Here is a 24,745-nt window from a genome sequence, read left to right as displayed (position 1 = left end):
AGACAGCAGGGAGGCTTCTAGGCCCTCTCCCCCTCCCCTCAGCAGTCTCCAGGACTGGGCTGTGGAAGGCAGGGACTCAGGTGCAGACCATGGCCCCAGCTCCTCCCAAAGGCCCAAGGGCCTGGTACCACACAAGGAGCTGCTGCCTGTAGAAGGCAGATCTGCAGCCCTGCACACTGGCTCTGAGTCCCTGCAATGAGGTCTGCAATCTGAAAGCTTAAGACACAGACTGGCTCCTGGTTTTACACCTCTCTGGTCTGGCTGAGCTGCCTGAGCATATCAATGTCTTCTCTGCCCTGGGGCTTTTGCAAATACTGTTCCTGAGCCAGGATTTCTCTCTTCCTGAGGATGGCTTCTCTTGGGTTTTCACCTTATAGCTTCCGTGAAACACATATTAGTATGTGACTGGTGTCCCCTCATCATGACTATGAAGGTGAGCCATGGGCATTGTGTGCTCAGCTGCAGGCTGAGTTCCTTCTCAGCTGAGCCAACTGGCTCATCAGAGAGCTGATCCCCTGACCCCTGAGCACCAGTTTAGGTGCTGAGTACCTGGCATAGCCACACCCTGGAGTTCCTGATGCCAACATGAGCCTTCCTCAGCACTCACCCCCAGTGTTCTTGCAAGGGCCTCCAGCTGAGGGCTACTGGTGGAGCACTCTGCCATTAAAGCTGACATCAAATGATCCTCCAGACAACCTGGTACCCAGGTGCAGGAGGCTCAAGTAAGGGAGAAGCTGAGTGTTAGGCTAAGTAGCTTCTGAGACACAGGCAGGAAATCTCAGGTAGAATCCTAGGAACTCTCCATCCTTCTGTCTACCTTCCTGCCTCCAGGGCCCAATATGTCCACACCAGGTTTCCCAGCAAGGGGCTCATGGACTTGCCCTCAGCCCAGGGCCATCTTGTCCTCAAACCACTGCTCTGTGACTCCAGCTCAGCTGACAAATGGTGAGAAGTGGAGGAGCATGTGCTGAACCCCGCTTGGCACAAGGACTCTGGGATCCAGAACCTGTAGCAGCATCAGATCAGGCACATGGCTGCTTCCAGGCTCATCTTGTGGCCCATGGAGATGTAGAGAGGCTTGTTGCTGTGTCTATGGCTCTTCAGGGCCTACAGCATGGAAAGGAGGTCAGAGCTGCAGGAACACATGCCCCTAGGTCCAGGCCAGCCACAGGGACTGGAGGCTCTGATGAGGTCCTTGGTGGTAGCAGGGAGTTCTTGGACTCCCAGCCTTAAGGCTCCTTCCTGGTGCCTGTCCCTGGGCAGGGTGGGCGAGTGCTGGCATCAGAGTGTCTGGGGTACACACATGCAAGTGCATGCAGTGCCTCTGACCTTGCAGACTAGGGTAAAGACCCAGGCCAGTCATCATTCCGAGGACAGTTCCAGAACCTCCCATCAGAGGATGCATCTCCCTCAGCCTGCAGGAGCTGAATCTGGAAAATGAGGAGAAAATTTGCAAAAACCATATTTTCTTGGTGAAGGGCTGAGGCAAGCCCCTTCCTCTTTAAAACCCAGTCACAAGCCAGGAAAGGAAAGGGACCTCTCCTGGATGATACTATACCTAAGCAAAGCCATCTGATCAGACAGCCCTGAGTGTGCCCAAGGCCCCCATCTGACCTGACAACAGGGGCTTTGAGATGGGCAGCAGCTCACCTGGGACCACAGCACTGGTAAGTAGAGGAGTGGGCCAGGGCACACAGGGCCACCCTGGCAGCAGGCTGTGACCAGGACTCAGCTATTAGCTTCCTTCTGCTTCCTCCCTACTGGGAACTTGGACATGTGTGTGTCACCTCCACACTTTCCTCTGGAGGGGAGAGGATGGGCCCAGTGTGGGTCACATTGGCCTGGGAAGGGTCTGGACCGCCATGTCCTCCACTGATGTTTATGGAGTGAGTGCTCCACACAGGCTCCTCTGCTGGAGGAAAGGACAGTTGGGGTCTTTGCCCTCAGAATGTGCTGTGCAATAGAAGAGCCAAAGTGTTAATGTCATCTCCCCTGTGCATGCTGCAGGGCCAGAATAGGGAGGTGCAGGGGTGAGAAAGGGTGTGGATGCAGTCACAGGCAGGAGCAGTGGTCCAAAGTCTGGCACCTGGGATGGCATAGGGGTGACTTGGGGACATAATCTACAATAATCTATATGAGTGCAGCAGCAGCACAGAGGTGGAGATGGAAGAGGCAATCATAGCACAGGGAGGAGTCCGGGGCCCCAGGGATTGTAAGCCACAGGCTGGGATGCACCACCCAGGGCTACATGGAGAGAGGCACCAGAGAACACCAGGTGTGCTTTACTCCAGGCCAGGATTCAGGGACACAGAGGTGTACGGGAGGTAGCTGACCCATCCTTCCCATCCCCAGGACCATTCCAGGCACCTGCTGGCTGGGCCCAGGCTGTCTGGGCCTCCCTATCTTCTCCTTGTGCAGGGCGCTCTTCTCCAGCATGTCTACCTGTAGGAGTTTCTTGGCCACTCCAGTGCAGGGCAGCTTTGTGAAGACGCCAATGTAGCAGGCCACCCCAAAGCTTGGCAGTGGGCAGAGGAGGGTGAACTAGGGCAATGGGGTTGGGCAGCACTAAGCCATGCAGCCTGGAAGTGGGCCCAGGATGGGGGATGAACAGAGTCTCACCATCTGCAGACCAGCAGAGAACTCGGGCCAGACTTCAAGACCCTTTGTGCCCTGACTTCATGGGTGAGGTTGGGGCAGGCCCGGCAGCCTATTCAGCATGTTCACACCACGTCACCCTGTTTTTTCTTTCATTTTCTGGCAATTTCCCTCTTCCTCTCCCCTTTGCTGCTACCCTAGGGCCTATGCATATGTTCCCATGGCCTGGGTGCCCATGCCCAGGAGCAGCCGGCTGGTCCCAGGACTAGCATCCAGGTCAACATGAGTTTACCCTTTGGTTTTGGGGCCATGGAGTCCAAGGGCAGTGGCCAGGATGACCATCAACCTAAGCACCCTCCTGGGCCAAGGTACCTGCATCTGAAAGAAATGGCACACCTGTCTGAATATGGACAGAGGACAGACTGTCCAGCTCAGGGATGGTGGTGAGGGGGCTCTCTGAGCTCAAGCCCTATGACTTTTCACAATGGCCAGGTTGGCACTGGACTATGGTACTGGAGATGGGCCAATGTACGGTACTGTGGGGAAGAAAAGGGATATGTAGTAAAGGCGGGGTGAAAGGGGGGATCTTCTCTGGGTGGGGTATCTGTCCTGTGGTCTCACTGCCGATGATGAAAATGAGTTCAGAAAGGAGCCATCAAAGCCTGGATGGCAGCAGAAGCTCTTGCATGGGGTCAGACATGCCCTCTTCTGGTCTTTCCCAGTGCCCACTCTGACCTTTCCTTTTGGGAGAGCAAGATTACCTCAGTGGTGGAACAACCCCATTTTCACCCAGAAACAGATCCTACAGAGCCACAGGGAATCACATCAGCTAAGCTGACCCTCAGTCCTCAGGTTGGACTTGTGGGGCAGAAAAAAGGGGAACTGCCACAGGGGCCCAGCTTTTAGAAAATCCTCTTCTTTTCTGACTATGAGTAGTAGTGGATTTCAGGGGGCCTTCCCTCCCCCAGGCAAAAGCAGAGGGTCCACTTCCTGCCCCTGGGAGGAAGTACCTGTCTGGGGCATGAGTCCCGGCTCCTTCTCCTATAGCAACTGTACCAAATCCACCAGAAAGGGCAACTCTTGGAAGGCCAAAAAGGCCTCTCACATAGGAGGCCATCAGGCTACCCATTCAGCTCTCTTCATACACCACCTGCCACCAGGCATGCAGGTCAGCAGGACCCTGAGGCCACCTGCTTCCTGCCTCCATTTGCTCTGCCCTATTGCTCAGTTCACCATCAATAACCAACCTCCCCTCTCTGCCCGACCCATGGCTCCCTTCTCTGCCTCACCCAGAGTTGGGGTGTGCAAGATAACCTTCCCTGCAAATGGCGGTGAGGACTGAATGCAATGTCATTTTGTAACAGGGGTTCACTTAATACTTTGACTATATACCTTATTGCCTTGAAACTTACATTTTTTTCTTTTTCCAAAACTTCTTTTCCCTGACCTTTATCCTCCTTGATCTCTCTTTCCTAATCTCATTTTTCTTTGAATCACCTCTTTAAAAAAACCCTATTTCCCATGATGGGCAGAATCACTGGCTCTGGGACAGGAGTCCCTTGGGTTTCTCCTTTGCAAGCAAAGCAATAAAACATCTTCATTTATCTCAAGACTTTGTCTTTGTTATTGGATTGACATTGAGGATGAGGACTGAGCTTCAGATTACAATTTCAAAGGTGCCCACCTGGGACCTGGTGTGTATGACACCCAACCACTCTTCCCAGGAGCTCTTCTAAGGGCAGTGGCTAGCCTCACCCCTGCTTGCCCCTTGCCCTTCTGGGGCTCCTTGTAAGTCAACACTGGCTCCTCCACCATATGCAAGGCCACTGGAGGCTCAAAGACAAGGCCCAGGAAGGCACTAGCACAAAGGCAGCATTGCATGGACACAGGGAGGGAAGGGGAAAACCAGGTCTCCTGGAGGCCGTAACAGTGAGGTGTCAACACTGGCTTTATGAAGAGACCTCTGATCATCTAGAAGGGTGGGCATGCCCTCAGAGCTAGGAAATCAGAGAAAATAGGGGTTTCCATGGACAGGAGAACTTGGAGACACTGAGGGAGGAGGGGAGTGCACACTGGTGTGGAGCTGCGGGGACAGGAGATAACTGATTGAAGGCCCTTGCACACATGCTACCAGGAGGTGTGGAGGACAGAGGGTCCAGATGGCCCAGGCTTTCTGGAATGGCTGGCAACTACCCAGAGAGCTTTTAAAGTTCAGCTCCCTTATTTAGGGCTCCTTTTCTCTGGCAAACAGACTGTTTTAAAACCCAAAAGACCCTACCCCACAATGGAAGAGGGTGTCTGGTTATAGCCTGGTAGAGCGTATAGGTCAACCTCTGCCTAGAGCACATGAGAGTGGAGTCTCTTAACTCTGTCTTTTCATTAGTCTCTCTGGCCTGGGCTACTTTGCAGGCTGGTCTGTTTCATTCCCCACCAGGGGGCACAGTGACATCTGAAATAGGCTCCTCTTATGTCATGGGCATGGGAAATGAGAGGGGGCTTTCCTTTCTTGCTCACTGGTTTTCGGAGCTTGTGTGGAGAAATTATAATTTAAGCAACCACCATCAACCTATGAGGACACAGGATGCCCCTTATGTCCCTGTGGAAAATCATCTGTAGATTTCAGCAGCCCAACCTGCTTGAGTTCACTAAGAATCACTTTCTCTTGTCTACCATTAGAGTGGACCCTCCTCATTTTGGGTTATTTTCAGGTAAGATTCTTACCATGTTACTGATAAAATGGCCAAGAGATAAATCTCAACCCTCTAGGCTAACAGAGTTTCTCTTGGGTGTGTTCAGTTGCCAACCCAGCCTCAAAAGAGGAGTAGAAATTGTGATTTAGGAGCTATCACCAAGAGATCTGGATGATTCAATAACAAAAATGGAGGTGGGGGAAGTATAGGGTTCTAGAGAATGTATGTATAGTAGGACCCTGGGACTTCCAGCCTCCAGAACTGTTTATAAGGCACCTGGTCTGAGGCATTCTGCTATAGTAGCCCAAATGGACTAAGACAAAGGTGCAGGGGGCCACTCCTGGACTTGTTGGATGAGGAGGCTCACTAGAAGAAGCAAGTCTAAACTGGGTCCTAAGAGAGAAGTGGGAGCTGGCCAGGCACAGCATGGTGTGTGAGGGAGTAAAAGCTGATCTGAATGGGATATGGGTGTGGGGAGTGGGGTGTGGGAAGGATAGTAGTGGTGGGAGTCCAGCCTACACGGTCATACCAAGCAGAGAACAGATCACAAAGGGCCTTCAAGCTACTGTCAATAAGTGTGAACTTGAATTGCCTTTAGGTCACAAAAAGGACACTGACGTACTGTAAAGAGGACTTATGGTGACATGATCTCACTTTTATTTTTTTCAGGCAATCACTGTCCTAGCCCTGGGCACCAAGAAGAAAGACTTGGGATGGGGAGCCCATGACAATTCGGCTGGCTTAGTAACCTACAGAAGCAGAGATGGTGACATAAACAGGAAAGGGGCCAAAGGGAAGCAGACAAGAAGGCAGATTCCAGCAAGACTGAAAAAGCTGAAAATATTGAGCTGACATCAGACAGGATGAGGGGAAGGGGAGAATCCAGGAAGGGACAGAGATTTCCAGCTTGGGCACCTCTGGGTGTGTGCTGCCTGTCACTGAGACTATGAGACCCCAAAGCTGAAAACCAGACTTGGAGGTAAACATCAGACTTGGTTCTTAGCAGTCATAGAATTCCCTTAGTCTTTATATTTTTATTTTATCCCCCTTCAAACACTTCTCACTTGTTAATGAAATTCGAGGAAAGGCGGGCTGGGGTTGTGGTTTAGTAGTAGAGTGCTTGCCCGGCACTGAGCCAGGTCCTGGGTTCTGACCCCCAGAACCGCAAAGAAAGAGAAATGGAAAGAAAGAAAATTCTACTACTTTGCTCCAGGTCTTCAGCCCCTGCCTGTCCCTCCGGGTTACCTTGGGCTCTGGAAAGCTGAACCATCAAGGAGGCACAGGCGCTGACACTGTCCCCTTTCATGAAGGACACCTCAAGCTCCATGAGAAGGCGGGGTCCTGCTGGGATGCCTCAGTGTCACGGTCCACCAGGAGGTTTGCCCCCTGGAAGGACGACATCAGACTTTGTACAGAAATCAGCCCAAGTTAACTGAATCCTCCACATGATCCATGAGGACACGGAGAGGCACAAGAGTCTCTCCACTTGTCGGTAGCAGAACCTAAGGAGCATGAGTAACCTTTAGCACCTGAAGAAGCTGCTAATCTGCTGCTGGATATTGATATCTGGTCTGATATCATCATTGAGAAAACAACCCCCAAGGGGTTGGTCTGTTCTCATCAAGAAAGTTTGGTGATCTGCCATCCTGCTTGCCTCTCTGAGCTCTGGGATCCCTAAGCTCCTCAGGGAGCCAGAAAGCCTGGTGCTCACAGCAGACACCAGGATGAGATTGTACTGTCCTTATGTATGTGGATGGAACAACCCTGCAAGAGAGGGTTTATCATGACCACCTGTGCCATTTTGTTCTTGATGTCCACAAAGAGATGTTCGAAGTTCCAGTCATGTCTGTATACCAGCGTGGGTATCCCCTAAGTGAGAAATAAAAAAAAGTTTTTGGAAATTAAAATAGAGGAGGCTTCCATCTGATGACAGATGTATTCTTCAGCAGTGACTCAGTGGAAGTACCAAGCCGGACAGTATATTCCTAGGCAAGGCATGTAACTTTGTTGTGTTCTGATGATTCTGTTCCACAGTAACACAAGTAACACAAGAAATCTAGCCTGGCTACAGTGACCTTGCAGATACTGCCCTGTAGAACAGAGTATCTGCCGACCACAAGAGAGGAAGAGCACTGAAGGAACAGGAATGGGAATGTGCATATTTGTGATCTATCCAACAACACTGAGCAGAGACTGTGCACAAGGCAGCCACTGTCAAGATGAATTAAAAATGGCTTTAGCCTCAAACAACTGACAGGCTGACTATAATGAAGGAATAAATACATCTGAGAATGACACCTGACTGGACCTGTAAGGATGAGTGCAGCCACGGTAAGGGACAGTATAGAAGTGCCACTGTGTTCAGGGAGTCGGGAGGCAGTTCACAGGGTTTGATGCAGCAAGGAAGGAAGGGGCTGGAGACACCTGGAAGGCCGAGCTAGGGCCAGGTGACAGGGCCTCTGTGCCAGATGAGGGAGTGTGGTGGAGGCCATGTAACTGTCCACATGCTGTGGACTGGCTGGGGGTGGGGGTTCCTGACTGCCCCTTTCCAGGGGTGCCTGCACTGATGCTCCCCGCATAGGGGCATTCTGGCAGGAAACTAAGATGAAGTGGTGCTACTGGCACTGGGCAGCTGGTCTGACAGATGAATGCTCTGAAGTGAAGCCAAGGCCATAGCAGTTAGAGGACGAGAGAATGGGGAAGGTCTGTGTGGTGGTTCCTGGGCATGGACTGCATATGCAACTGAAGGGGTGGCAGCAGTGAGGTCTTCTTGGTGGTGCCATTAACTGTAGTGGAAACCCAGTCCACTGACACTTGAGGCTGCCCTGGGGGACAGGTGCAGACAGTGATGGTGATGTGGAAGAGAGCTGGGGACACCTCCCGGCCCAGAGAAAATGTAGGGACCACAGATCACTAGTGGGGAGGAGATAACACAGACAACATCCTGGGTGTCACTTGTCTGTTCCCCCTGAAACTCACAAGGTCAGTTCATAACTATAGCAAATCGTTTGCAGAGGGCCCAGCCTACCTTGAGGGTCAGCCGGGGCTTGCCCTGGAGGAAGTGGCTGCTGATCTGCCGCTGGATCTTCTCCAGGTCAAATTCCTGTGAGGTCTCCCCACCTTGCTCCACTTGATACTGGCAGTTGGAGAGAATCAGAGACATCAGGTCCTGCTCCACTTCGTAACTGACAACATGCAGGTCAGTGAACTCTGAGGCATCCACGGAATAGCTGAGGGACACAAGATACAGGTCTTGGTGTCCAGAGCAGGTGTGTGAGGCCTAGGGCTTTGGGGCATATGCTCCTGCTTCTGCATTATAGTGTAAGCAAATGAAAACCATGTGCAAATATGGGGCTTTATTGAGGAAGGCTGAGAGAGGATCTGGGGGACGGGAGCTGTTGCTGGCTAGAGTCTGCAGCCCAGCTTGGTGGCAGGGTGGTGAGTTTACGAAATACCTATTGTTTTCCTTGGAGAACTTCTCCATCGTGTAGATGATTTCATTATGTAGATTAATCAAGTAGCTAACTAATGCAGTTGAGCAGAGGCCCAGGCCCCGACGCTGGGGCAGGATGACCTTAAAATCTGTGTCCAGATCCAACTCAGAGTTGTAGTAGCCTTTAGGTAACTTGATTTCACCTTTAAAAGACAGGGTCATTACTAAGCAAAGGGATGTTGCTCCAGGCGTTTGTCTGGAGGCAGGGAAAGAGAAGGGAAGCCAAAGATCTAGGCCTTGGCTGTTAAGTTTCTAGTGCCCCCAACTCCTTTCTGATCCCATATTTATAGACTCAAGATGACTGAGGGTTACTTTGGAGGTTGGTTCATGTATCCCAGCACCTCCATCAACAGGATGCGTTGCCACACACACAGCAGGGTGCTGGCAGAGCCACGTAGAGGAGGACACTTACCATTGGTCTCCAGTGATCGCCTCAGGGCATTCCACGTGGACAGGAAGATGGTGATCCTGTTGTGGAATAGCTGCCTCAGCCCATCTGTTGAACAAAACACTTGGTAAGAGCCCCACGGAAACAATCCCCACCACCACGCTGGCCAGGGTCAAACCACAAGGCGTGCTCCCAAGAACCTGACCCTGCACCTTCCCTCACTCAGCAGCATGTCTGAGTTTCAAGTTTTAGGCTGTATGAGAAGCTGGAGAGGCTGAGGGCTTTCTAGCCACAGCAGTGGCTCATGGCCATCTCTGGGATTTAGCATCCTTTGCCTCTTTCTCTACCTTAGGAACTGAGCCCCACCCTCATGTCCCAGCCTGAATGATCCTTTTGAACCACCAAACATGGATGGTCCTGATCTTGGTTGCAGCAGACAGCAGTCATACCTGAACTGTGACTGCTAATAAAACTCCTGATGGAACAGGAATATTCATCTTCTGGAACATTCTGGAATTGTTTTACTAAATCCCTTTGCAGGGCCAAAATCTCAGGTAAGAATTTCACCAGTCTCAGTTCTGCTTCCTGGAGAAGAGAAGATAGCTCAGTAACACTTCCTCTATTTAATTGAGAAACAACATGGGGTGTACAGATTTTAGGGCAGGCTGGGGACTTTTTGTGTAGTTTAGTTTGGTCAGTGGGTTGTTTTACATGATTATACCCTGAAGCTTGCAAATGGGAAAGGGATCATCCCATCCTTTCACCAAGTGGTGAGGGATGTAGGATGAACTGAATCAAGTCCCCACTCTCCTCTAATGAAAAGCTCCCTCAAGGACTGAGCTGGGCCCCATCTCTCAGTTTGCACAAGAGTCAACTCTAAATGACCAAAGACCCAGATGTAAGACTTGACCTCTGAAGCTATCAGCAGAAAAACAGAGGAAACACTCCAAGACATTGGCATAGGTGATGGGTTTCTGGATAGGACCCCAAAACCATAGGAAGTAAGAGCAAAATGACAAATTGGATCACATCAAACTAAAAAGTTTCTGCACAGCAAAAGAAACAACCAACAGAGTGAAGGGACAACCTAACAGAATGGGAGAAATAGCTGCCAACTCTTCACCTGACAGCAGGCAAATACCCAGAATATATAACTCAAAATTTTTTTTAAAATCAAAGTAATCCAATTTAAACATGAGCAAATGATCTGAATAGACAATTCTCAAAAGAAGAAATATTAGTGGTTAACAAATATATGAAAAAATGCTCAATATAATAGTCATCAAGGAAATGCAAATCAAAACTACAATGAGATGCCATCCTACCATAGTTAGAATGACTCTTATTAAAAAAATAATAAGATAGGTGTGAAATCCCAGCTACTTGGGAGCCTTAGGCAGGAGGATCACAAGTTTAAGGCCAGCCTTAGCAAGTTCTAAATTAGACTAGGCAATTTAGGGATAACTTGTCTTAAAAAAAAAAAAAGCAGGAAATGGGGGCTGTCGCTCAGAAGTAGAGCATTGCTTGCTTAGAAAGCCCAAGAAAAGGCCCTGGGTTCAATTGCCACTAGTCCCCCATACCCAAAAATAGATGAACCCAAAAATAAAATAATAAATGTTAGCATAGATGAAGAGAAAAAGGAAATCTAATATATTTCTGGTACAACTTTTAATTAATACTTCATAATAGAGAACAGTATGGAGGTTCATCAAACTAAAAAAAGTTATACCACTCCAAAGGAAATCAGGTATCAAAGAGGTACTGCATGCTCATGTTTATGTGGCACCATTCACAATAAGACACAGAATCAGCCTAGAAGGCTATCAGCAGATGAATGCATAAAGAATCTGTGGTTTAAATTCATAATAGAATATGATTCAGCTATAAGAAAAATGAACTCCTGTCATTTTCAGCAAAATGGATAGAACTAGATGATATTATGTTAAGTCAAACAAGCCAGACACAAAGACAAGATCAATGCATGCTATATGCATACATGGAAATTTCACACCGATTCCCATTATGTATACAGCTAATGAATTAATAAAAATAAGTAATTTGAGAAAAATTTTTAAAAAAATTGACTCTTGGGCCCACCGTTGGGTGTGAGGTTGTTGAAAGGAAAGACCAAGGCCTACTGCAGTGGTAGCTGATGTGATTTTGGGTTTTGTTCTGAAGGGCCAGGATCCAGCATCCTCAGTCAAATAAAACCATGTCTTAATAAGAGATCACAACACTAACATGAAGTCCTTCCTAATGTGAGCACCAGACGTTCCCCAATCATTCTGCTCCCTGCCAGCTGTGGTACTGGTCCATGAAGGAGGTGGTGTGAACCTCTACTGTGGCCCAGGAGAGCTCAAGTGGGTGAAAGCTGGGGATGGTTTCTGGGTCTGGCAGGTGTGACTCCACACCCTGTAGCCCCATCATGCAGCACACTGCCTCCCACTTGCAGGGCATAGGGAGGGCTCTGGTTTGGTTTTGGTGTGCATTCTTTGTTTTTAATAATTTTAATTGTAGTTGGACAAAATACCTTTATTTTATTTATTTATTTTTATGTGGTGCTGAGGATTGAACCCAGTGCCTCACACGTCTAGGCTAGAGCTCTATGGCTGATCTACAACCCCAGCCCCTTGGTGTACATTTTTGACTGTTCAGCAGGCACTTGCTAGTGACCACCTACTCAGCTTCTGGGGATGAACACAAGGTATCACAGTCGAGTAACCCGTTTGGTCTCTCCTGGCCTTCCTTAGAGATCACTGCTAACCTCACTGTGCCCTATGTAATGTGCATATTACTCCTGTGACTTCAGCAGATGTGTCTTAAGATCTCTGAGCTCTTCCCTAAGATTCCTGTGATCAGGCCTTGCATTCAGAATCACAGTGCTGATGGGGTTGCTTAGGATTCTGCCTCTAGGAATGATGACTTTGAACCCAGGCACAGAGCCTCCCAGTCCTCAGGGGAAGTCTACCAGGAAAAGGGGGCAGCCCATGAAGCAGACACACCTTCTGTAGAAACTGCCAGAGCACGGGCACCACCTCCTTGCCGTTCTTCTGCTCCACAACGTGCTGGAGGTACTCGACTGTGATCTTCTTCCTGCAGCTCCAAATCTTTGAGCAATGAGCCACATTTCTCTGGTGAAGCTGGGGCAAGAAGCTTGCAGGGTCACCATATATGATTTTGGCCACAGGGCTAGAGCTGATGCGCTCATCCTGGCTGATGAATGTGCTCACAGTCAGCAGGGTCTTATCTAGATGCTGGATAAAGAAATGACACAGCATTCTTCAAGTGAGACATTGTCACAGACAACCAGGCAGCTCTTGGACCCACAGTAGCTCCTTAGGAATCTGCCTGCACAACCCAGATGCTTGCTTTTGCCATCTTTCACTGATTAGGGGGTTCCTTGTTCATAGGGTTTTTGCTTCCACAAACAGAGTGAGACTCGGGGCCTTTATTTCACTGCCCTTTTGCTTCCTGACTTCCCTGTACTGCTGTGGATAGTCAGCTCTGTGATGTTCTCAGCAGAGCAGTCATGAATCCAGAGAGATTGTCGATGCATTCCTGGAGGGTCTCTGCCTCTTACTTTCACATCTTGCTATAAAAAGCAGTGGAGCAGGCTGCCATCTGCCCTCTGGGAATTCCTGATAATCCTTGGCCTTACTTAAGACTAGTGCAGGAGGGGGATAGCAGAAGGAGGGGTTTCTCCAGGTAAGGCCTCTGACAGCCCTCCTGAGGACAGTGGGCCAACAGTGCTCACAGATGAATGGGACCCCCTCCTGGACAGAGGGATAAAGAGTGGTCACCACTCACCACTTACCTCCAGTTCAGGTGGAAGAAGGGCTTTGACATGTTTTTCCCAATTGTTTCTATGTCCTTTTTTTGACAATTTTGCATCAAAATTTAAATGTCCTACAAAGAAAATCAAAATGTGTCTGTTACCCAACAAACAAAAAGCAGTGCTCTCTATACAGTAAACACTAAATAATGTTAATAGAGATAGTCCTCCTTTTGGGGTGATAACTTCCTAAGTTCACCAGGTACTGCCAACACCAGCCTCCAGGCCTTGTGAAGACACTTTAGTCTCTGACAACCCTCCAGCCCACAGCTGTGGCCTTGAAAGTATTTTAAACAAATGGCTAAGGACAATACGTGAACTCAAAAGCCTAGGGGCACAGCAATGCTGACAGCTACCCAGAGCCACCTCACTGCTGCCCCCAGGCCTGTAGGCAAAGGTGGTCCTGGGGAGCTGGCAGCAGGTTAGGGCTCCCGAGTCCATGTGCTGTGGAAGCCACACCAGAACAAGAGGTACTCCGCAAAATCAGTGTTGCTAAGATGGGAAGGACATGCTAATGCTGGTTTCTGATGAAGACATCCCTGAAGTGGAATAGATTCTCCGGTGGTGGTAACAGACATTTTATTGCTACTGTTATTATCTGTATGCTTTTAAATAACATTGTTCTACAATGGTACAATGATGGTTTTAAAAGATTTTTGCAAGTAAGCAAGAAGGAAACTGAAATCCCTCCTAATGCCACTCAGATAACCACTTACAGAGTCCCCTCACAGACCTTTGCTTTTGGCCTGGATTTAATTGTTTAGAGTACAAGAGTTAGCTCAGCAGACAGTGTTTTGTAGCTTCCTTTGTTTATGTAACAAATTGTGTACATGTACATATTAGGTCAGGGTATAAGTGTGACATCTCTGGAAAGCAGAAGTGGGACATGTCACCTGCTGGGGTGCCATGTGCTCCCAGGGCACAGGTTAATGGTGCATGCACAAGCACCAGGTATCAGTGATGCAAGCCCCAGCCAGGCAGGTGGTGTGTGGAGGAGCGCAGCAGCCCCTCCAGCCCCCGCAAGGAGAGCAGAGCGCTTGCTCCCACTCCTGTCATGCCATTCACCAGGAGCTGAGGGAGCCTGGCCTCTTGGCAGTTATGCCCAGCCCACATCCCTTGCTTACTCCAGTCAGGGAGTGGGTGCTGCTCTTTGAGAAGGCAGCGCAGCATGAGGTGGACCACATGGGTGGTCTCCTCGGCACTCTTCCCCAGTGTCTTTGTCAACTGCTCCAAGTCTCTCCGGATGTGCTGCTGCAGGAATCCTTTAGGGTCATTCACTGGAGGCTTGATGATGTTTATCACAGCCTGTGAGGGCAACGAGACAAGACGTGTAGTGAGATCAGTGTGTAGAGGACACAGAGAGAAGCCAAGGGAGTGAAGCACCAGCACTGGGGAGAAGGTGGTTTCTAGGTGAGGTCAGGGTGCTCTCAGCATGACGCAGGCAGCAGAGGAAGGGAGGGAGGTGAGTAGAGCCAGAGATTGCTGGCTCTGATGTCATCCCGGAGCAGCAGGGAATGCTTCCCTGCACCTCCTGCAGCCACCACAAGGGTGTAGGTGACAGGGTCCCACCACCTCCCCATGCCCAGGTGTGGGCATGGACAGAGCTGTATACTCTGAGTAGACTTTATGATCTGATTGTTGCACCTTGTATACACATGCTAAGATGTCACACTGTAACAAACGTGTAATTGTTTTGTGTCAGTTAAAACAGATTTTAAAAATTAAAAAAAATGAAGAGGATTTTCCATAATCTGAGGAGTAGTTCCCCCATTACATCATACGCCACAGAGGGAAAAGTAGGATCTATAACTTTTGCATTACCCTGTGGACTAGATAAAATCCCTAGGTGGCTAGGACTTTGTAGACAAAAGGACTGGATGCAAACACAGCAGGTTCTTCCTATAGCAACATAAGAGAGTCTAGCAGTAGCATCTTATACCTCGGGATTTTGAGTGGCTCCCAAAAGCATAGCCAGATGAGTGAGTAGGCGCATGAGAATGAAGATGACTGGGGACAGCTCTCGGTCAGACACTACTATGACATCTCTGGATTGTGGGTGGCCCAGTACATGGCCAGTCTTGGTTCTGTCTGTGCTGTCTCTGGAAAGGATGAGAGGAAACAGGATGAAGACTAGAGATGTCTGTTTCTCCTCAGCTCCAGGGGCCTCACATCTTAATGACTAGGTTCCCAGGTTTTTTTTTTTTTTCTTGTTTTTTTGGTTTTGGTAATGGTAACGGGGATTGAACCCAGGGGCTCAACCATTGAGCCACATTCCCAGCCCCCACTCTTTTGGGGGCACTAGACCATTAAGCCACATTCCCAGCCCTATTTGGTATTCTATTTAGACAGACAGGGTTTCTCAGTGCCTTGCTTTTGCTGAGGCTGGCTTTGAACTCACAATCCTCCTGTCTCAGCCTCCCGAGTTACTGGGATGATAGGTGTGCATCACCACACCCAGCTAGGTTTCAAGCTTTGAAGAAAACACTCTTTTAGTGTTATTCCAATTATTCCAAGCCTAGACCACCTGCCTCCACATCCTTCTCTCTTTACACCCACCCAGCTGGATGGCCAAACTCTGCAACTTTCCCAATGTTAAATGGCTGCACGATGTGGCCATTAGTGCAGGGTGTCAGGATGGAGAGCAACACCTTCCTCATGACAGCAAGTTTGGGGCATTTTTGCATCCATGTGGGGATTGTCTACGTAATTCTCAATTTTCCCAAATCAAAAACTGGGATATATAGACTGGAAAAAGTTTTCAAGATTCAAGGACATTGATAATTTAAGAAGATAAGAGTCTAGACTATTTTAAGCTTTGTAACAGAAAAGCCAGATAAATGGTGAGGTAGAAGGCCCTGCATGTCATCTTAAGGGAGCTCTGACAGCCACACTCATCTCAGGATCAAGCATGGGACTATGAGATCACATTTTTATTTTTATTTGTTGTTTTCGTTCTGGGAATTGAGTGTGGGCTACACATGTGCTAAGAAAGTACCCTACTTTTGAAATACACCCCAAGTCCTTTCTATTTTTATTTTAAGACAGGGTCTCACAAGGTTTTCTGAGCTAGCTTCAAACTTTCAATCCTCCTGTCTCAGCCTCCTGAGTAGCTGGGATTACAGGTGTGCACCAATATTCCTGGCTGAAGGTCAGATTTTTATCTAGTTTCTGAATCTGGTACAGTTAGCCTCATGTATCTGCAGTTCTGCGCCTGTGAATTCAACCAACTATGAATCAAAAATATTCAGAAATAACTGTGTACTGAAGAGTAGCTTTTTTTTCTTGTCATTATTTCCTAAAAATATGATAAATGAATATTTACATAGCATTCAATTTGCATAAAGTATAATAAGAAACCTAGAGATGATTTTTTAAAAGTCTATGGGAGAACTGGGGATGTGGCTCAAGCAGTAGCGTGCTCGCCTGTCATGCGCGCGGCGCTGGGTTCAATACTCAGCACCACACACAAATAAAGATGTTGTGTCCACAGAAAACTAAAAAATAAATATTAAAACATTCTCTCTCTCTCTCTCTCTCTCTCTCTCTCTCTCTTTCTCTCTCTCTCTCTCTCTTAAAAAAAAAAGTCTATGAGAGGCCAAGTACAATGGTGCACACCTGTAATTCCAGTGCCTTGGGAGGCTGAGGTAGGAGGTTCACAAGTTCAAACCCAGCCTCAGCATCTTAGTGAGACTCTATGCAACTTAGCAAGACCCTGTCTTTAAATAAAATATAAAAAGGGCTGGTGTTGTGGCTCAGTGCTTAAGAACCTTCGGCTCAATCCCCAGTACCATTAAAAAAAATAGTTTACAGGAGGATATTTGTGGGCCACAAGCAAATACTGTGCCATGACATATAAAGGAACTGAACATCTGGACTTGAGTATCTATGGAGGAAAGTGTCCTGGAAACAAGTCTCCACAGATATGGAGGAATGGCTGTAGTTAATATGACTGATTACAGGGCTTGAGCTGGAGCTCCGTGGCCGAGTGCTTGCCTAGCACATGTAAGGCACTAGGTTCAATCCTTAGTATCGCATAAAAATAAATAAAATAGTGCATGTATGAAGACATGAATGATGAGGCTCTACTTTGTGTACAGCCAGAGATATGAAAAATTGCGCTCTATATGTGAAAAAAAGAAAAAATAAAATAAAGACACGCTATCCATCTACAACTAAAAAAGTTTTTAAAAAACACTGATTATATCTGTCTTTCACTTTTCTCAAATTAAAAAAACAAAACAGGGAAGGGGTGCAACTCAATGGCAGAGCTCTTGCCTAGGATGTGTGAGGCCCTGGGTTCCATCCCCAGTACCACAAAAATAAAACAAAGCAAAAAAAAAACAAAAAAACTTCAGCACTACATGACTACAGGTATGCTTGATATGGATCCCCAACATGACACAGTCCAGATGTAGAACAGTGGTGTTAGTGATCCTATAGTTCATATGATTCATCTGCTGGAATGGACAGCCCAGAGCCTCAGGTTCCAAGGGACGGAAGCTGAGTCCACATTCCTGATACTTTGGAAGCCGGCATGAGGTCTGTGGTTGATACCTCCTATTTTAGCACCACAGTCAACACAGAAGCTCTGCTCCATTGGCCTGCCGCACTGGGACATAGAGGGGACACACAGTCAGCACTGCATCCAGCATTGGTACATGTGCAGAAGCCACCCTGCATAGGAGGTGGTGTGTGCCACAGACTGCATCTGGTGCATGTGTGTGTTAGGGAGGAGAAGGAGCCCTGGGGAGAGGTTGGGCACTTAACCACATATACTGTCCATGGGCAAATGTGGCTTCATTTTCCAAAAATAAAGTTTTTTACTCCCAAGTAGAGTGACTAGTGTCTATAGCCCCATCTTCCTTTCTCCTATTCACTGCCTTCTCCATCTCTGTGTCTAGCATGCCAGCCTCTAGAGCATCGTTATCTAACACCAGGAATGATGGTGTTAATAACTTCTAAGCAGTCCTCCTCACATCCACTGGACAAAAACAAAAAAACCCAACCATAAGATTTGCCACCACTAATGGGCCCAGGTTTCCAAGTCAAATGGCACCCCACTGCTATGAATCACAGCCACAGCAGGCCCCTCCAGCTGCAGCACACAGACCACAGAACTCAGTGATAAGAGGGGCCCTGGAATCTCTTCTTATTTCACTCCTCAGACAAGGAAGCAAGTGGGAGTCAGGAAGGTGAAGTCACATCAAGGAGAATCCTGTTCACTTTAGGGAGCAGCACACATAAGTCTAGTCCAGCAGCATGTTGCTCAGCAAGTGCAGATGCCATGAGCAGCCCGGGAGATGCCCTGGAGTCCCAGATGAGCAGCATGTGCTTGTCTCCCAGGACTCATCACCCATAAGTCTTTCTTGTCCTCTCCTATCCTCTGGTATCTAGCCCACATTCCTCTCTGACTAGTGAACCAGCTGAAGGTCTGTTTGGCTGAGCCCTGCTGCAGGGCCAGGGAGGGAGGTAAGGCTCCCAGGCAGCAGCACCATGGCATCCTAGGAGTCTTGGGCAGTGCCTGCAGACATTCTCGGGCATCACACTGGGCTAGGGGGTTCTGCTACTGGCACCCAGGGAGCTGAGGCCAAGCATGCTGCTAAATATCCTACAATGCACAGACAGATCTGCAGAAAAGAATCATGTTTACAGTGCCATTTACACACTCAGCTGGAACACCCTGAGTAGCCCTCAGAATACACCCTATGTCTCCCTCATTCCCTAGGCCCTCCCTCCACTCCCAGATGGGAAATGCACATTTTGAGCCTCCCCCAAACACCATGGCTCACCTCTCCTACAGAACACGGATGACCATAGGGACAAGCTGTTCAAAGAACAATAGGACACATGTTAGCTAGTGAGACTCCTCCAAATGACCTATGTGGGAAGGGGAAGTTGCCCATGTCCTCATGATCTCACCAGAAGCCTTGAGCCATGCCATCAGCTAAGTTTACTTGACATGTCAAGTAAACTGGAGCTCAGTGAACAAATGTCATCAGTGAAAAATGTCTGCATTTAGCTTTCAGAGAGAGGTTAGATTCCAGACACACACCAGGAGTAACTTAGTGGCAGGGGGATAGTATTTATACTTTTCTATTCTCTTGGATTTTTCCTTTTATGGCAAGAGAATGATTTAGAACAACTTAAAAACTAGTTTTAGAAGGTTACTTACTCAAGGCAACAGCATAACTCACATACAGTCAGAGGTTATATATGGCTGTCTCTCAGGTCCAGACTACAGGAAGCTCTCTCTGGGTCAAAAACCCCTGATTTGCGACTGGCCTTTCAATGAGCCTCAGCATGGTCCCCAGGTCCCCCTTATTCCAAATGGCATGTTCTGCCGAGCAACAGTGCATTCCAAAAGGCCTTTTCCCATGACTATGCAGGGAAATGATTTGGTCATCTAGCCAGCCAAGTCTGTGGCCCTCGAACCACCAGGAGGAGGCAGGGGATATGGGCCTTCAGCAGAACCTTGTGAAGCCAAGTCCAACCTCTTGTGAAGCCAAGTCCAATCTGGCATGGCTGCAGGCTAACCTTCCAAACTGAGAGGAGTGAGATCCTTCCCCTTACACCGATACTCACTATACCAGTGGACGCCTTCCAGACCCTCCCACTTCTGGGCTTGAGCCAGCAGGTCTTCAGGCATTGTTGGAAGAAAAGCATTCTGAAAGACCAAGAGCAGAAGTGGCCCTGCTGAGTGAGCCTGTGGGTTGTAGCTGCAACCCAGCAAGAGGCACAGAGTAAGAAAGTTTCTTCTCTGTTCAAGAGCTGTTTACAGAGGATGAACAACAGCTCTGTGTGAAACGGCAAAGGATAGGGCATGTTTTTACCAGGACTGTGCTGAAGGATCAAGTGGGGCAACAGGGCAGAGAATCTAGAAGATGGACAAGTCGGAGAGTTCCCACAGCCACAGGCCAGGTCTCAACATGAAACACCCTGAAGTTTCACTGTGAAACCAAAGTTATCAGCATGCAGCTTACCACCATGCTGGCTGGGGAGAAGGCCAAATTCCTCAGGGGCACCAAGACTTTGCTCTGTCCACACAGAAGGACAGCCGCAGTGTGAACAGCCATTTCTGTCACTGTTCCTTCAAGGCTGTCGGCACCAGAGCCTGCGCTCAGCAAGGGCAGAGTGTTGGCCACGAGGGATGCTGCGAAAGGCCTGACCCCCGGAGGAGACAGGATCCTGCTGTCCTCAACGAACCTGCTCACAGCCTCGCATTGCTGGCACGAAAGACGTTTTTCATGTCAAAGAAGAATACTGTGTGAACTTAGGGTTTTCTCTTTGAAAGTCACACATTTCAATACTGAGTGCACATCAAATATTAAGATAAATATAGTTAAATGATCACTAATGGAGGAGAAATTCATCAGGAAAGAGAATTTTCATATAGAAACACAGCAACCACATTCCTGAGTGCAGATCTCAACACTCTGTTTTGGTAAACATTAGGTAATATTCCTGAGACTGTAAGTTTGGGTTAAACAATGAATAATTCTTCCACATAACAAGGGTACACCCTCTATCCTAGATAGGAAATTATGGAAGGTCATAATTCCTATTATCCTGATAGGAAATAAAAGTTTATGACTTCTACTGTGCTCAGAAAGTTCCTCCTAATCATGAGACTGAACTCAAGCCCCAACGTGTCACTCACCTCTGGCTTAGGGTGGAGGTTCAAGTTGTGGGAGCAGTGGAGAGCAGCCACTTCTCGGAACAGCACCAGCAGCAGGTAGACGGCCTGTTGAGCTCCGGGGCTCCTGCAGGCCTGCGGGTGGGGCGTGGAACGAGCCCTCAGAAGCTACATAGCGCTACCTGGAGCAACCTTCCCTGGGCCACGCACCATGGCCCTCCACACACATGACTGGGGCTATGAGTTCATGAGACAGGCTCAGGTTATCCTCAGTGCACAAGGGCCAGGCAGCCATGATGGAGAAACAGAAGTCAGCACCTGTTCTCCTCCAACTACTTCACTGGTCTTGGAAATGTTTCCTGAGAGGTTTTTCTATTTCCTCTTTCCAGCATAAGGCCCAAATAAACTGGGACTCAAAAAGGAAGCAAGACCAGAACAATTTAAAGATTAGAATCCTGGGGCTGGGGTTGTATCTCAGTGTTAGAGCTCTTGCCTAGCATGTGTGAGGCACTGGGTTTGATCCTCAGGACTGCATAAAAAGTAAATAAATAAATAAAATAAAGGTATTGTGTCCATATACAACTAAAAATGTTTTTAAAAGATTAGAATCCTAAATCTCTGTATCAACATCAAAATAGACACATAAGCATATATGTGGATTGTGAATCCATACAGCTATGAATTTTGCTAATTGTCCTGACATCTTTCACTTACCAGTGAGACCATGGGCATCTGCCTCCTGGCATATAGTGTCACTCTAGGGGCTGTTCAGAGGCCCTCTCCACCACATCTGCATCCTTTGACATAACCAAGGTCGGGGGGGGCACCTACATCAGGGAGAATGTTTGAGCCCATCCTACCATGAGAGCAGCCTCGAGGCCGGAGGCCTTGCACTCGAGCATGGCTTTGCCCACTGCGTCACGAAGTGCCTTGTACTTCTCCCCATGCACCAGGTATTGGTCCATCTGGCCCATGTGGTCTTTCTGCAGCTCAAAAGAAAAGGGTTAGTCATGGTGGAGTGGGTTGAGGTGTTCTGCAAGGCCCATCTCCATGGGCTAAGAAAGACAGCAGACACCACTGGAGGCTGGAGGTAGCTCAGCTGGGACTCCCTGTAGGGTCCAGGCATGACAGTCCTGGGAGTCTTTAGGAGCATGTCTTCCATAGGGTCGGAGAGCCCTGGGAGGAGGGAGGCTGACCCTGGAGCTTCTTGCTTTCTCTACACATGGCACCACCCCAAGCGAGGTGACAAAAAACATGTCATCCCTGAGTCCCAGTTGGTCATATTAAAGATGCCAGGAGCTGCAGTGCCATATTTTTTAACCCTAGGACAGTAAGAATTTTCAAATTTTGAGCACTGGGAACAGAGAAGCCTGAAAGCCAAACTCATTACACTTGGCTTTCAAGTCTACCCACCTCTGCCTGGCACAGAGCACAAGACACAGCCTGCAAGAGGTCACCTTTTAATTTACTGGAAGCAAATATTTAAAAAAAATACTCATTCACTTTCCCTGAAGTGAAGCCTAGATAAAATGCAGGTGAACAACGAACCAGAAACACACACAAGTGTGCACACACATGTGTCCATGCCTACCTTTGCCCTATAGCAAGTGGCCTAATCCCACCCTGAAGCAGAGACCAAGGACCAGATGCCTGCCTGTGTCCTGCCTGTCGTGAGGGCTGGGAGGGTGAGGAGTGGTGCCCATAGCTTGCCCGCTCTGCCAGGGACCTGCGTCTCACCTGCTGTGCAATGACTCCCTTGGGAAACACCCACTGGCATTGATGGCCCTCCCTGGAGAGGCTTTTCACAAATTCCATCCCACGCAGGCTCGCAAGCCTCCGGACCAGGTACACGCGGTGCCAGTCGTTCCCTGCCTGGGTGCAGAACTGCTGGACGTGCCCCAGGTAGCCCTGCTGTTCCTCAGCCAGCTCTGAGAGTGCAAGGAGAAAGCTGGTTAGTGACTGAGGATTGAGGGCCTGCTTCTGGGGAACTCAGTAAAAAACACCCAGAAGAGGGGACCATGGTAAGGGCCAGCAAGACCCTAAGGACAGTTCCTGTCCTTCTGAACCTGTAGCTAACTTCTCCAAGGTAGAGAAGACCTGCCTGATCCCTCCTGAAACTCCAGGAGGAGGTCAGAAGCTCTGTCAAGACACAGGCGAGTCCTGGCCACCTCCTGCAGGAACTCTACAGACGCAGCAGTGGCAGGTCCTTGGCCTTGTCTCTCTGAGGAGCAGGTCTGTAGGAAATGGCCTTCCTCCCTCAGGCAGTCGAGTTCACTCCTTGTGCAGTAAGCACTGGTCTTCTCCTGAATTGAATCCTAAGGAACAGAGAACAAGAAAGAAAAGGATATTATACTTTGTAAGAGGCAACTCCCCAAACCTTCTAAAATTTCCAGTGAGAATTCAAGGGAAAATAAAGACCATTATTGTAGATCTAAGTATAAATTTTTTGATTCATAGAAAACAACTGAAAAAGCAAACATATGAGAAAAAAATGTGTATAATCTTGAATTTGGAAATAAAAATATGAAGACATTAAAAAGGATTCATGATCTCGCCAGCTGGGGATGACCATTGCTAACCCTGAGGTGTAATCCTCCAGGCTGTGGTGTCTTCGCTTTGCACCTGCAGGCATGTGACTGACAATGTAGTCACACACTGCTTAACAACAGGGACACCTGCAAGAATGCATCCTTAGGGACTTTCAATGTTGTGTAAACATCAGACAGCTTCAGATACTAGGTAAGCATCTCACGAGACCACCATCAAATATGCAGTGAAGGAAACATCACCAAGTGGCTTCTGACTGTGTGTGTGACATCTAAGAGCAGAGAAATGTCTTTGAAACATCTTTATTTTTCCACACGGAAAAGAAGCATCTGTTAATTGTACTGAATAAAGCTGCATTCTGACAGTTTTCAGAAACACTGCCACTGCCTAAACCATATGGTTCAGATGGTTTGCAGAAGAAAAGCAACAAAGAGGCAGCCGGCTTACTTCTAGGCAGTTGATGAAGAGCATATAGAGTTCGGTCTTATCTTCAGTGATGAGTGCTTTCTTCTCTAACAGGGACAAATAGGCTTGGATGTAATCTTTCACTGCTTGGAAGCTGTGAAAAGAGAAGTATTATTCCTGGTGATGTCAGGATCACCCTACACAAAAGCGCATCTATTAATCAATCTATTATCCAACTCTTTCTCTGTGTGAGTATAAAGGTATAATACATACATATGCAGGTATATAGCTTTAACAGCTTTTTATTAAAAATGTTTGCACACTCTTGGAGGAATATGAAATTCCACATTGCAGTTCAGCTGTTCTCAAACATTTTGGTTTGGGGCTCTTTTACAGGCTTAAAATTTATTGAAAACTACAAGAAACTTTTTGTTCATGTGGGTCAAATCTATCAATGTTTATGGTATTAGAAATTAAAACTAAAAAAGTTCAAGAATATTTATCAATTCATTTAAGATAAAAAGAATAAACCCACATGTGTTAATGATGTTTAGAAGTGTGGCTTTTTTATAGTCCTATAATTCTTGGAAGCATTGTTTAACAGAAGTCAGCTGACTTCCTACATCTGTTTCTGATGCTATATTGAAGCGTATAAAGAAAACCTGGCCTCACACATGATGTAGTTGGAAAAGGAAGAATTTTTTAATAGTCCTTATATATCTTTGGGGTTATTCTTTTTCAATACTGTACCAACACTTTAAAAGTGATCATTTCTGAAGGCTGGTTATGGGACTTGATACCATGTCAGTTATTTTCATCATCAACTATATTACAATCCCATCAACTATATTACAATCCTACTCTGTTATGAATTTTTCCCAGTGCTATGGATTGAATCAAGGGCCTCACTGTGTGCTAGTCAAAAGCTCTATCACTGAGCTGCATATCCAGCCACTGCATCATTTTTTGAATCTGTGATATCAGGCATTGGTCATTTGGAAAAGCTTTGGTTAGCTGAGTAAAGCATATCTTGAGATGTTGGCATCTTTTTAGTCTACAACCTGTTGTTGTAGATACCTACCTACATTCATCAACATCACCAGAGATCTGTGGTCTGGTGGTCACTGGTTCAGGCAAACTGGCAAGGCCTGAGAAAAGCAGC

The 24,745-nt window shown here is 47.8% G+C and overlaps 2 pseudogenes; both read right to left on the bottom strand.

The window, feature by feature from the left end:
* Nucleotides 1–1,017: 1,017 nt before the first annotated feature.
* On the bottom strand, nucleotides 1,018–6,686 carry LOC144251385 (endonuclease V-like; annotated as a pseudogene).
* Nucleotides 6,687–6,992: 306 nt separating this feature from the next.
* LOC144251384 (E3 ubiquitin-protein ligase RNF213-like) overlaps nucleotides 6,993–24,745 on the bottom strand; it is a 64,095-nt pseudogene continuing 46,342 nt past the window's right edge.

The sequence above is a fragment of the Urocitellus parryii genome (genome assembly GCF_045843805.1).
Source record: "Urocitellus parryii isolate mUroPar1 chromosome 13 unlocalized genomic scaffold, mUroPar1.hap1 SUPER_13_unloc_15, whole genome shotgun sequence".
In the NCBI taxonomy this organism is placed as follows: domain Eukaryota; kingdom Metazoa; phylum Chordata; class Mammalia; order Rodentia; family Sciuridae; genus Urocitellus; species Urocitellus parryii.
The sequence above is the reverse complement of the archived record's forward strand: the minus strand, read 5'-3'. Positions and strand labels throughout refer to the sequence as shown.